Here is a 9755-nt window from a genome sequence, read left to right as displayed (position 1 = left end):
TCTTGTTATTTAGTTCTTTAAAAGTTTGATGGCGGGTCTCTTTCATGGGGGATAACCCTCTAGCCATCACTGAGAATAATACTAAGTTATTTCCACTATTTTCATGCTTTATCATCACTACATTTTCCCTGATCTACATTCCAGACTTCTGGAAACAATGTCCAAAATGGTGCATTATGAAGAATAAAATTGCGGACGTTGAAAAAAAAATGCGGACGTTGTTTATCAAAACACCTCAGACTCAAACCTGAAACCTTTAACTGTAGCATTTAATAACCTGTGTAGATTTGTTCTAAGATGTCCGTTTATGACCCATCACTGTGTATTGTATGACTCCCTGAACTTACTATCACCAAAAGCCAGAAGACAGTTTCATTGGTATCAGTTCATCTTTAAATGTGTGTACCTTGACTTCCCCCAATACCTTAAAGACTATCTAATTCCACACAGACCTAGCCACAGATTGCGGCACACTGAACACCCAACGTTCACGGTGCCAAATATTACAAAGGAGATTGGTAGACGGGCATTTAAATTTAGAGCGCCCTACGACTGAAATAGTCTGCCGAGGCATATCAGATCCATAGTCTGCCTTCACTCATTCAAATTTTCCATTCTGACCTACTTACAGGCGAACTCCACATGTAAATGTTTTTGAATAATTATGATTAGGTGTCTGTATATGTATATTGGTGATGTGCTGAGTACTATTCTCTGTAACACCTATACTGAATATATTTTGTAAATGTGTAGGCTGAATACTGCCATGCTATGACCTATTGTTATTTTCCTCAAGGGTGGTGACGTTGGGGTGGGAGTGGGGGAGATTTTGTGTGAATGTACTGTATGTGTGAAAGTGTTGTCCTGTTCAGTGTTCTGTTTTTGTTTTTGTACTGTACTGTTTGTCCTGGGGACCCCCTCAAAAATGAGATATCTTATCTCAAGGGGCTATCCCCCTAAGCAAATAAATTGAAATAAGAATAAGAAGCCTAGGAAGAACAGTACAGTGCATTTTCATGCACTGTAACTAGAAAAGCATTTCCTGAAGGAAATACAGTGCATGAAAATGCAAAAAATATTATGTAAAATATCATAGAGTAAAAACAAATAATGCAGATATTGTGTTTCAATAGTGTTGCTAGGGTGATATGTTTGTTGTTATGCCAAATTAAGTGGTTGCTATGCTGGTTGCTTGGGTAATCCTTTTGGTTGCTATGGTGGTTGCTAGGTTGAAATTGTGGTGGTTGCTAGGCTGTTGCTAGGGTATTTGACATGGTTGCTTGGCTGTTGCTAGGGCATTTGAGGTGGTTACTAGGTTGTTGTTAGGTACTTGAGGTGGTTGCTAGGCTGTTGCTAGGGTAGTTATGGTGGTTGCTATGCTGTTGCTAGGGTACTTGAGGTGGTTGGTAAGCTGTTGCGAGGTTAATTGTGGTGGTTGCTATGCTGGTTGCTAGGTTAAACCCATTGGTTGCTATATTGGTTGCTAGGTTGTAACTGTGGTAGTGGTTGCTAGGCTTTTGCTAGGGTACTTGAGGTGGTTGCTAGGCTGTTTCTAGGTTAGTTGTGGTGGTTGCTATGCTGGTTGCTAGGTTAAACTCATTGGTTGCTATATTGGTTGCTAGGTTGTAACTGTGGAAGTGGTTGCTAGGCTGTTGCTAGGATATTTGACATGGTTGCTAGGCTGTTGCTAGGGTACTTGAGGTGGTTGCTAGGCTGTTGCTAGGGTATTTATGTTGGTTGTTATGCTGTTGCTAGGGTAATTGAGGTGGTTGCTTGGCTGTTGCTAGGTTAGTTGTGGTAGTTGCTATGCTGGTTGCTAGGTTAAACTCATTGGTTGCTATATTGGTTGCTAGGTTGTAACTGTAGAAGTGGTTGCTAGGCTGTTGCTAATATATTTGACATGGTTGCTAGGCTGTTGCTAGGGTACTTGAGGTGGTTGCTAGGCTGTTGCTAGGTTAGTTGTGGTGGTTGCTATGCTGGTTGCTAGGTTAAACTCATTGGTTGCTATATTGGTTGCTAGGTTGTAACTGTGGAAGTGGTTGCTAGGCTGTTGCTAGGGTATTTGACATGGTTGCTAGGTTGTTGCTAGGGTACTTGAGGTGGTTGCTAGGCTATTGCTAGGGTATTTATGTTGGTTGCTAGGCTGTTGCTAGGGTACTTGAGGTGGTTGCTAGGCTGTTGCTAGGTTAGTTGTGGTGGTTGCTATGCTGGTTGCTAGGTTAAACTAATTGGTTGCTATGTTGGTTGCTAGGTTGTAACTGTGGAAGTGGTTGCTAGGCTGTTGCTAGGGTATTTGACATGGTTGCTAGGCTGCTGCTAGGGTACGTGAGGTGGTTGCTATATTGGTTGGTAGGTAGATGAGGTTTAATATAGTAATGACTGAACAGTTAAATAGGTGGATAGTTTAAAAGGTTAAATTATTTGCTAGGTAGATGAGGTTTAATATAGTTGGAATGACTGAACAGTTAAATAGGTGGATAGTTTATTTGCTAGGTAGATGAGGTTTAATATAGTTGGAATGACTGAACAGTTAAATAGGTGGATAGTTTAAAAGGTTAAATTATTTGCTAGGTAGATGAGGTGTAATATAGTTGGAATGACTGAACAGTTAAATAGGTGGATAGTTTAAAAGGTTAAATTATTTGCTAGGTAGATGAGGTTTAATATAGTTGGAATGACTGAACTAGGTAGATGAGGTTTAATATAGTTGGAATGACTGAACAGTTAAATAGGTGGATAGTTTCAATGGTTAAATTATTTGCGAGGTAGATGAGGTTTAATATAGTTGGAATGACTGAACAGTTAAATAGGTGGATAGTTTAAATGGTTATATTATTTAATAGGGAATTATTGTAGTGAGGACATTTATTTTGAAACAGTTGTGGACAGAGGAAACAGTTGAACAGGATGTCTAGTCTTAAGAGAATGAGACTGTATCAAAGATAATGAATGCGTAGCAAGATGGGTCGTCCTAGTTCATGTCTATGAGGGCAAAGTGGAGTTCAGTCAGAGACGGGCTCTGGTTCAGTTCCCGCCTGCACAGGGGCGTGTCACTGACGTATGACTTACGTTTGAACGCCTCGGTTCCACGCCAGACAAGCCGGAGTACAAAATAAACTTGGTGTACACCTTCATTAATGTTGATTTTCTCCCGACTGGAGGGTCATACTATCACGACATTCTACTGAAATAGGGAGGAGGGCCTGGAGATCATGATACCGTGTCCGAAATGTGCATCCATTGCTCAGAAAAATAAGGCTTTGACAAATTCTGGGAAATTCTTGGATTCTGCCATAGACCTCAATGTTAAAAAGAGAGCCCGATCACTGCATAAATGTGCTGGGACGTGTACTGCTACCCTATTTGCATACATTTCCAGGGACAGGAAATGGCCTCTCATGAAGTATCTTTGTAATCAACCATCTTTGACTGTATGCTTCAAGCCTGAGAAACTGACAGTTGATGCAGGTGGCCTGGCCAGAGCCATATAGACAACTCCATTGACGCTAATGTTCCATTTTATTCCAACAATGGCGGCTAATGGAAGCCTCAAATAGTTCCCAGAAGTTAACAATTATTATCACCCGGAGAGAAGAAATACTCTTTTCTGATTGGCTGGCGGGTGGCCTTTAATTCTGAATAACAGGACACCGTTCCATATCAATCAAAATTCTAGAGCTCTTATGAATGGTAACTATAACAACCATAGTAAATGACAGTTGGTTTGACAGTTGATTGACAATCGATTGACAGCTCGACAGCTTGCGTTAACAAAATAACGATAAAACTCGCAAAAATGGAAGATATTGACTTTAATAGAAATGGACACAACAACACATTTAAAGCAGAGACCTTCACGGAGAAAAGACACAAAACATTGACAGCAGCAGACATCGCAATAGTACAGGACCAGGTACATGAAAAAACTACCCAGCGCAGCACCAACTGGGCTTTAAAAACACTGCAAGACTTCCTAAAGGAAAACGGAGGAAAAAGAGACATCGACACATACTCCGCACAGGCCCTAAACGAAGTACTAAGACAGTTTTATCCATCTGTCCAGACAACGAAGGGCGAAGATTACAGCATAGCCAGCTACATGGCTTTACGGGCGGGGATAAACCGCGCTGTATCATTCAATGTCATCTCAGACAAAGAATTTGGGTCCTGCAATGCGGTTTTTAAGTCCATTTTAAAAAGGTACCGCAAGAAGGGAAAAGATGTCAGCGTCCATCATCCCCACATCCCTGATCAGCACCTCCAGATGCTGCGAAAATCTCATGCGCTTTCGACGGATACACCTAGAGGCCTTGTCCGTAAGGTCTGGTTTGACATTCAGTTATGCATGGCCCGTCGCGGCAGAGAGGGAAACCGGGAGCTCACAATGCAGTCATTCATCGTCAAAGTTGACGAAAATGGACAAGAGTTTGTCACATTTGGATACAACCCTGACACCAAAAACCACAAGGATCCGTGCGAGCCGCAAAAAGAGCTTCTGCGAGGATTTATGTATGCAACTGATGACCAGTTATGTCCGGTGCGGAGTTTTAAAAAATATATTTCAAAGTGTCCAGCAGATGCCACCGCCTTCTATCTTCACCCAAAGCGGCTTCCACAAGATGAAGGTCTATGGTACACCAGAGAGCCCATGGGGCTCCATTACCTGGGCAGCCTGCTTAAAACCATCTGCGAAGAGGTAAGACATTATAAATGATAACCATGTTTTAAACGTCTAATGTTAACCTAGCCTGCAACATATTTTTTAACACTTGTAACCCGTTACTGTTATTTACCTTAGGTGGGGCTTCCTCCATACACGAATCACTCCTTGCGAAGCACCGCTGTCCATCGTCTATCCAAGGCGGGCCTAGAAAGTCGACAGATAATGGCAGTCACTGGGCATCGCTGCGAGTCCAGCCTTCGGAGCTATTATACTCCAAGTCTGGAGGATAGGAAAGACTGGAGTAATATTCTCACCGCAGGTCCAGCTAGCACTACTTCGTTGGCAGGACGCTCCTCTGGTGAACAGCGACACGGCGTTGACATCGGTGCCTCAATGGCGAAGAAATTTGAACTACCCATTTCAATGTCAAACTTCACCATCAACGGGAATGTAGCATTTAACTTCAAATGATCTAATAATAAAACTTTAAGGAACAACCCTTGTGTTTGAGTGTTTTGCCATGAATGAGCCATTATGCTAATGTTACATTGTTACCCAAATTGATAGTCGGCTAACTTTTAACAGATTCCATGAATGGTAACCATAACAACCAAATGAATGAGGGCGGTCTAGCCGCTCTATTTTTTCATGAGCAAGTAACAAATCACCGTTTTTTCTGCTCCTTGTTACAATGTTGCAACCGGGTGATAAGCGGGATAACGGCCTTCGAGGTTTGTCCTGTTATACGGAATTAATGGACTCGGGAGGAGGAGTTTTTTGCCCCCCCCCCCTCGTCCATTAATTCCGTATAACAGGACACCTCGGCGGCCGTTATCCCTTACATAATAGCAGCAGTACAGTTACAGCAGTATAGACTGTTTGTAGCCAACATTTCAGACTCAGATTTACATTATTAGCTCATTCGAATAATAATAATAACAGTAACAAAAGTAGTAAAGTAATAGTATTAATAACCTAATTATAATAATAAACTATTTATGTATCGACTATGACAGCTTTTCTGCTGCTCAGTTTTTATCAGTTCTTATGAAATAAATTAAAAGAGGCTAAAGCCCAATACATTTGCCACACATAATAACCTAATACAAGATGCCTATCCCATTAGGCAGCACTAGGCTACACCACGAACAAGCTGTCATTAAGTTTTTGCATTTGTAGCCTACAACCTTTATGACGTGACGTGTTTTGGGCATTTAGCTTGATCATCATGTCAACATAGTTGTAACGTTATGTGCAATGCTCATCTAGGCTATCGATTTAAGTGTTTAATTTTAAAAAGGGCAGCAAAAATGGGATAAAGTGCAACTGCCTCCCCAAAACAGTTCCTTCATAACTGTGGATTTAATCGTTTGATATGTGGATAACTTTCAGTGGACTAAACACATAAAAGGTAAGATTTTGTTATCACAAAGCTAGCTGGTTCGTTAAATATGGCGAAGCATATTTACAGCCAACTTTGTAGGCCTACTTGCAGCAGTGAAGTAGCCTAGAAATCTAGACGCGCCCCTAGCAGTGAAGCTGAGTTTGTTGTTGTTGGTAACGTAAACGTTTCTTCAGTTTGGAGCAGGGCTGGGTTTTTTTTATTATTATTTTGCATTCATTTTCATTGGCAAAAGCTAGCCTAATTTGCATGAGAACCTAGATTTAAGGGAGCTGCAGCTGTTAGCATCAGCACGGTCATATTAACACAGCAGGGCACACTAGCCCAGTGATGAAGGATCGTGTAAAATCCCCATCCCCAAAAAGTTTCAAACCAAGCTTGCGCTCATATGATGCATGATCACTGTAGTGGGGTACGAATTGTATTTCCGTAGGATTGTTTTGCTAAAATTGATTTTTTTGTTTTATTCGCTTTATTTGGGGTCCTACTGTTGAAAAATGACGGGGTGCAAATTTTCTGACCCCGTTTTGCCCCCCCTCTGGGGGGCGCTTTCTCACCTTGGCCAGGATACTGACCACACACGACATCTACTAATAATGATCACATTTTCACAATCTTGGTGTCAATTTAGGGGTTATTGAGGATGCTGAGTCCATTTATGACAGTTTCATTGTGATCAGAAGTTGTTATGACTCATTTTTTGCAGTAATAAAGGCAAATCCAATGGGGCAAAGTCGCCAAACAGTAAGGGAGCTCATAACTTGGGAACACTTTGATGTATGTTGACGAAACTTGGTCACATGACAACTGACCCCCTCCCAAGGGTACACAACAAATTTGGTGTAATTCGGCCACTGGGGGCGCTATAATTAGCGAACCTGCGTTTAGGGGTTACAGTATATCATGATGATCAGTTAGCAAAAAAAATCCAATGGCTAGTCATACTCTTGAAGGGAATATTTTGTATTCATATTTTATGTGAACAGTTTAATGATTCAAGTCTTTATGACTTGAAGACTGTATAGTTCTTATGGTCATTTGTGATTTTGTACCCATGTGTACCCTGTGTGTGTGTCTTTGGTCTGTATGCAATGTATCCTTGAATTCAGTGAAAGCCTGTCTATAGCCTTTTGCCCATCACCAAGGTGTGAATGTTTGTAGAACAGCATGTGTCCAAGCCTCTGAAGGACTTCCCAGGAAAGGGGGTAGTTTTAATTAAAAGATAATAGAAGCTGACCAGACCTGATGAAGGCCTAATCCTCATCCTCCCTTTCTATTGCATATTCAAACTGGGTTGGACCTAGAGGTCACTCCTTCTTTGTGTGTAACTTTAAATATGGTCTCTGTTAGTCAGAGAAAGAAGAGAATACTGAGAATTGAAGGGAATATTTTGTATTCATATTTTATGTGAACAGTTTAATGATTCAAGTCTTTATGACTTGAAGACTGTATAGTTCTTATGGTCATTTGTGATTTTGTACCCATGTGTACACTGTGTGTGTGTCTTTGGTCTGTATGCAATGTATCCTTGAATTCAGTGAAAGCCTGTCTATAGCCTTTTGCCCATCACCAAGGTGTGAATGTTTGTAGAACAGCATGTGTCCAAGCCTCTGAAGGACTTCCCAGGAAAGGGGGTAGTTTTAATTAAAAGATAATAGAAGCTGACCAGACCTGATGAAGGCCTAATCCTCATCCTCCCTTTCTATTGCATATTCAAACTGGGTTGGACCTAGAGGTCACTCCTTCTTTGTGTGTAACTTTAAATATGGTCTCTGTTAGTCAGAGAAAGAATACTGAGAACACTGGTGAAACCCATGATGGGGTGACACAAACATGTACTTTTCTCCCTTGAGGGGCACTAGGCCCCTCATTGAAAAGAATAAAGCCTGGATACTGACTTCATTCGTCCTGATTAAGTCTCAAGAGAAATATGGTAGTAAAAAATATACTATCAGTTATGGAGGTTCCAACCGTGAGATAAAAATTTTGGATTTAAATTGGATTAAAATTTTGCTCAGAGATCTTCATCATCGTGTTTGAAGGCACACTCTTAAGGTAAGGTAATTTATATTTTCTGGTGGTGAGATCTAGGGAGCTCCTAAACAGTTCTAGTCAGACTGGTCGGGCGTTAGAAACAGTCTTTGTTTCTGGAAATGGCTCTAGGTATTGAAATAAATATCATATCGGTTCCATGAATCTAAGCTTTCGGCGTTAGAAACAGTTGTGTTTCTGGAAATAGCCTATGCATTTAAGACTAAAATGCAGTCGGTCCTATGGACACTATTGAGAATTTTGGGGTCAAAATTCTGGGGTAGTTAGGAGAAATGACCAATCTTCTGTAAAAGTCTACCAAAAAGGGGGACTGCTCGCCTGAGGATCTCTCACCTGAAAATTAAATTGCATAAGAGTGTTGCTGGTGTATGAAACCATCTTTATATTGTGTAACTAAGATCACAGTTTGAAGTAGCCTATAAAGATGTTGAACTGAAAGCGTAATGTAATAGTTGGGGCGTCGAATGACGTTTTCCACCGTTTAAAGTAAAAACATTGGAGTGGATATGATACTGTGTTCTTCAAATTGATAAAATACAACTAATTTGAAATTGGATTGATAATAATAACTTTTTCAATTATGGAGACTTATGATGGATGATGAAACCAGGATTCATGTCGTAGGCTAATAACCTTTTTCAAGTGTACAAACAGCATAAGCTCAAACAGCATAAGCTCAAGAGAGCATGGTTAGGCCTCTTTTAAGTACGCCTGAGCTAACTAGCTGCCGCTAGAGGCGCCTCGATGTCTTTGTCTAGAGCTAATATGAGCTAACTGAAAAGGCTTGACTAAACTTCTTTGTCTCCGTTTTTTTAAGCAGGAAATTCTTCCTGCAGCCCGTTTAAGTTGTTTTTTTTTTTTTTTTGTTATAGTTAAGAAACTATAAAAAGGGGGAGATAGATGGCATTGACTTGAAATACTTTTTCATTTTTATGTTGTTTGTTTGTTGTTTTGTACCACTTTCATAAGAAATGTTTACATTATTACTAGGAATTCTGTTCTGAGGCATCACAAGCCTCAAAGTTCATGTACTGTATTGTTTGCGTGTTTGGAGGTATAACTGAGAGGTCAAGACAGACCTGACTGCAGCTGACGTCATCGAAAAATGTTGCACTCCACGGAATAATCATCAATTGTTATAAACAATTGGCCATTTTGGATTTTCCTTAAAGAGAAACTAAATCATCAGCAGTCACAACTTTATTTGGCCCCCTCATTGCTGCTTGCCCATTTTTGTCAAAGATAACTATTTCAACACAAGATATATGTGTTTTAATTCTGTCTAATGACACAAAGCTGAGAATCACATTGCTAAGATACAGACAGAAGATACAAGAAGACAAAATTATCATATGCCATTTGTAATGGATGCCAGCTAAAAATCGGTATATAAAAATCGATGAAAATCAATATTGGATGAAATGAGAAAATATGATCTTTTTTTGTAAACAACTTCAGTGTGACAAGCAGTATGACACATAAATACCCCAGAAATGTTTCACTATCAAACAGTAAACTGAAGAGTGTGCGTTATATGAAAGTCTCGATTTCAATTTGAAATTTGGAGAAAGAAAATCTAAACCGAGAGATGAGACTGGAAAAAAAAATCACATGTAAAATTCTAGCTCTCAAAATAAG

The sequence above is a fragment of the Alosa pseudoharengus genome, unplaced genomic scaffold, assembly GCF_046254945.1.
Source record: "Alosa pseudoharengus isolate Yale_2024_CS ecotype anadromous, Long Island Sound unplaced genomic scaffold, YU_APseudo_1.1 YU_APseudo_1.1_scf_1, whole genome shotgun sequence".
NCBI lineage: Eukaryota > Metazoa > Chordata > Actinopteri > Clupeiformes > Clupeidae > Alosa > Alosa pseudoharengus.
This window is presented reverse-complemented; position numbering follows the sequence as displayed.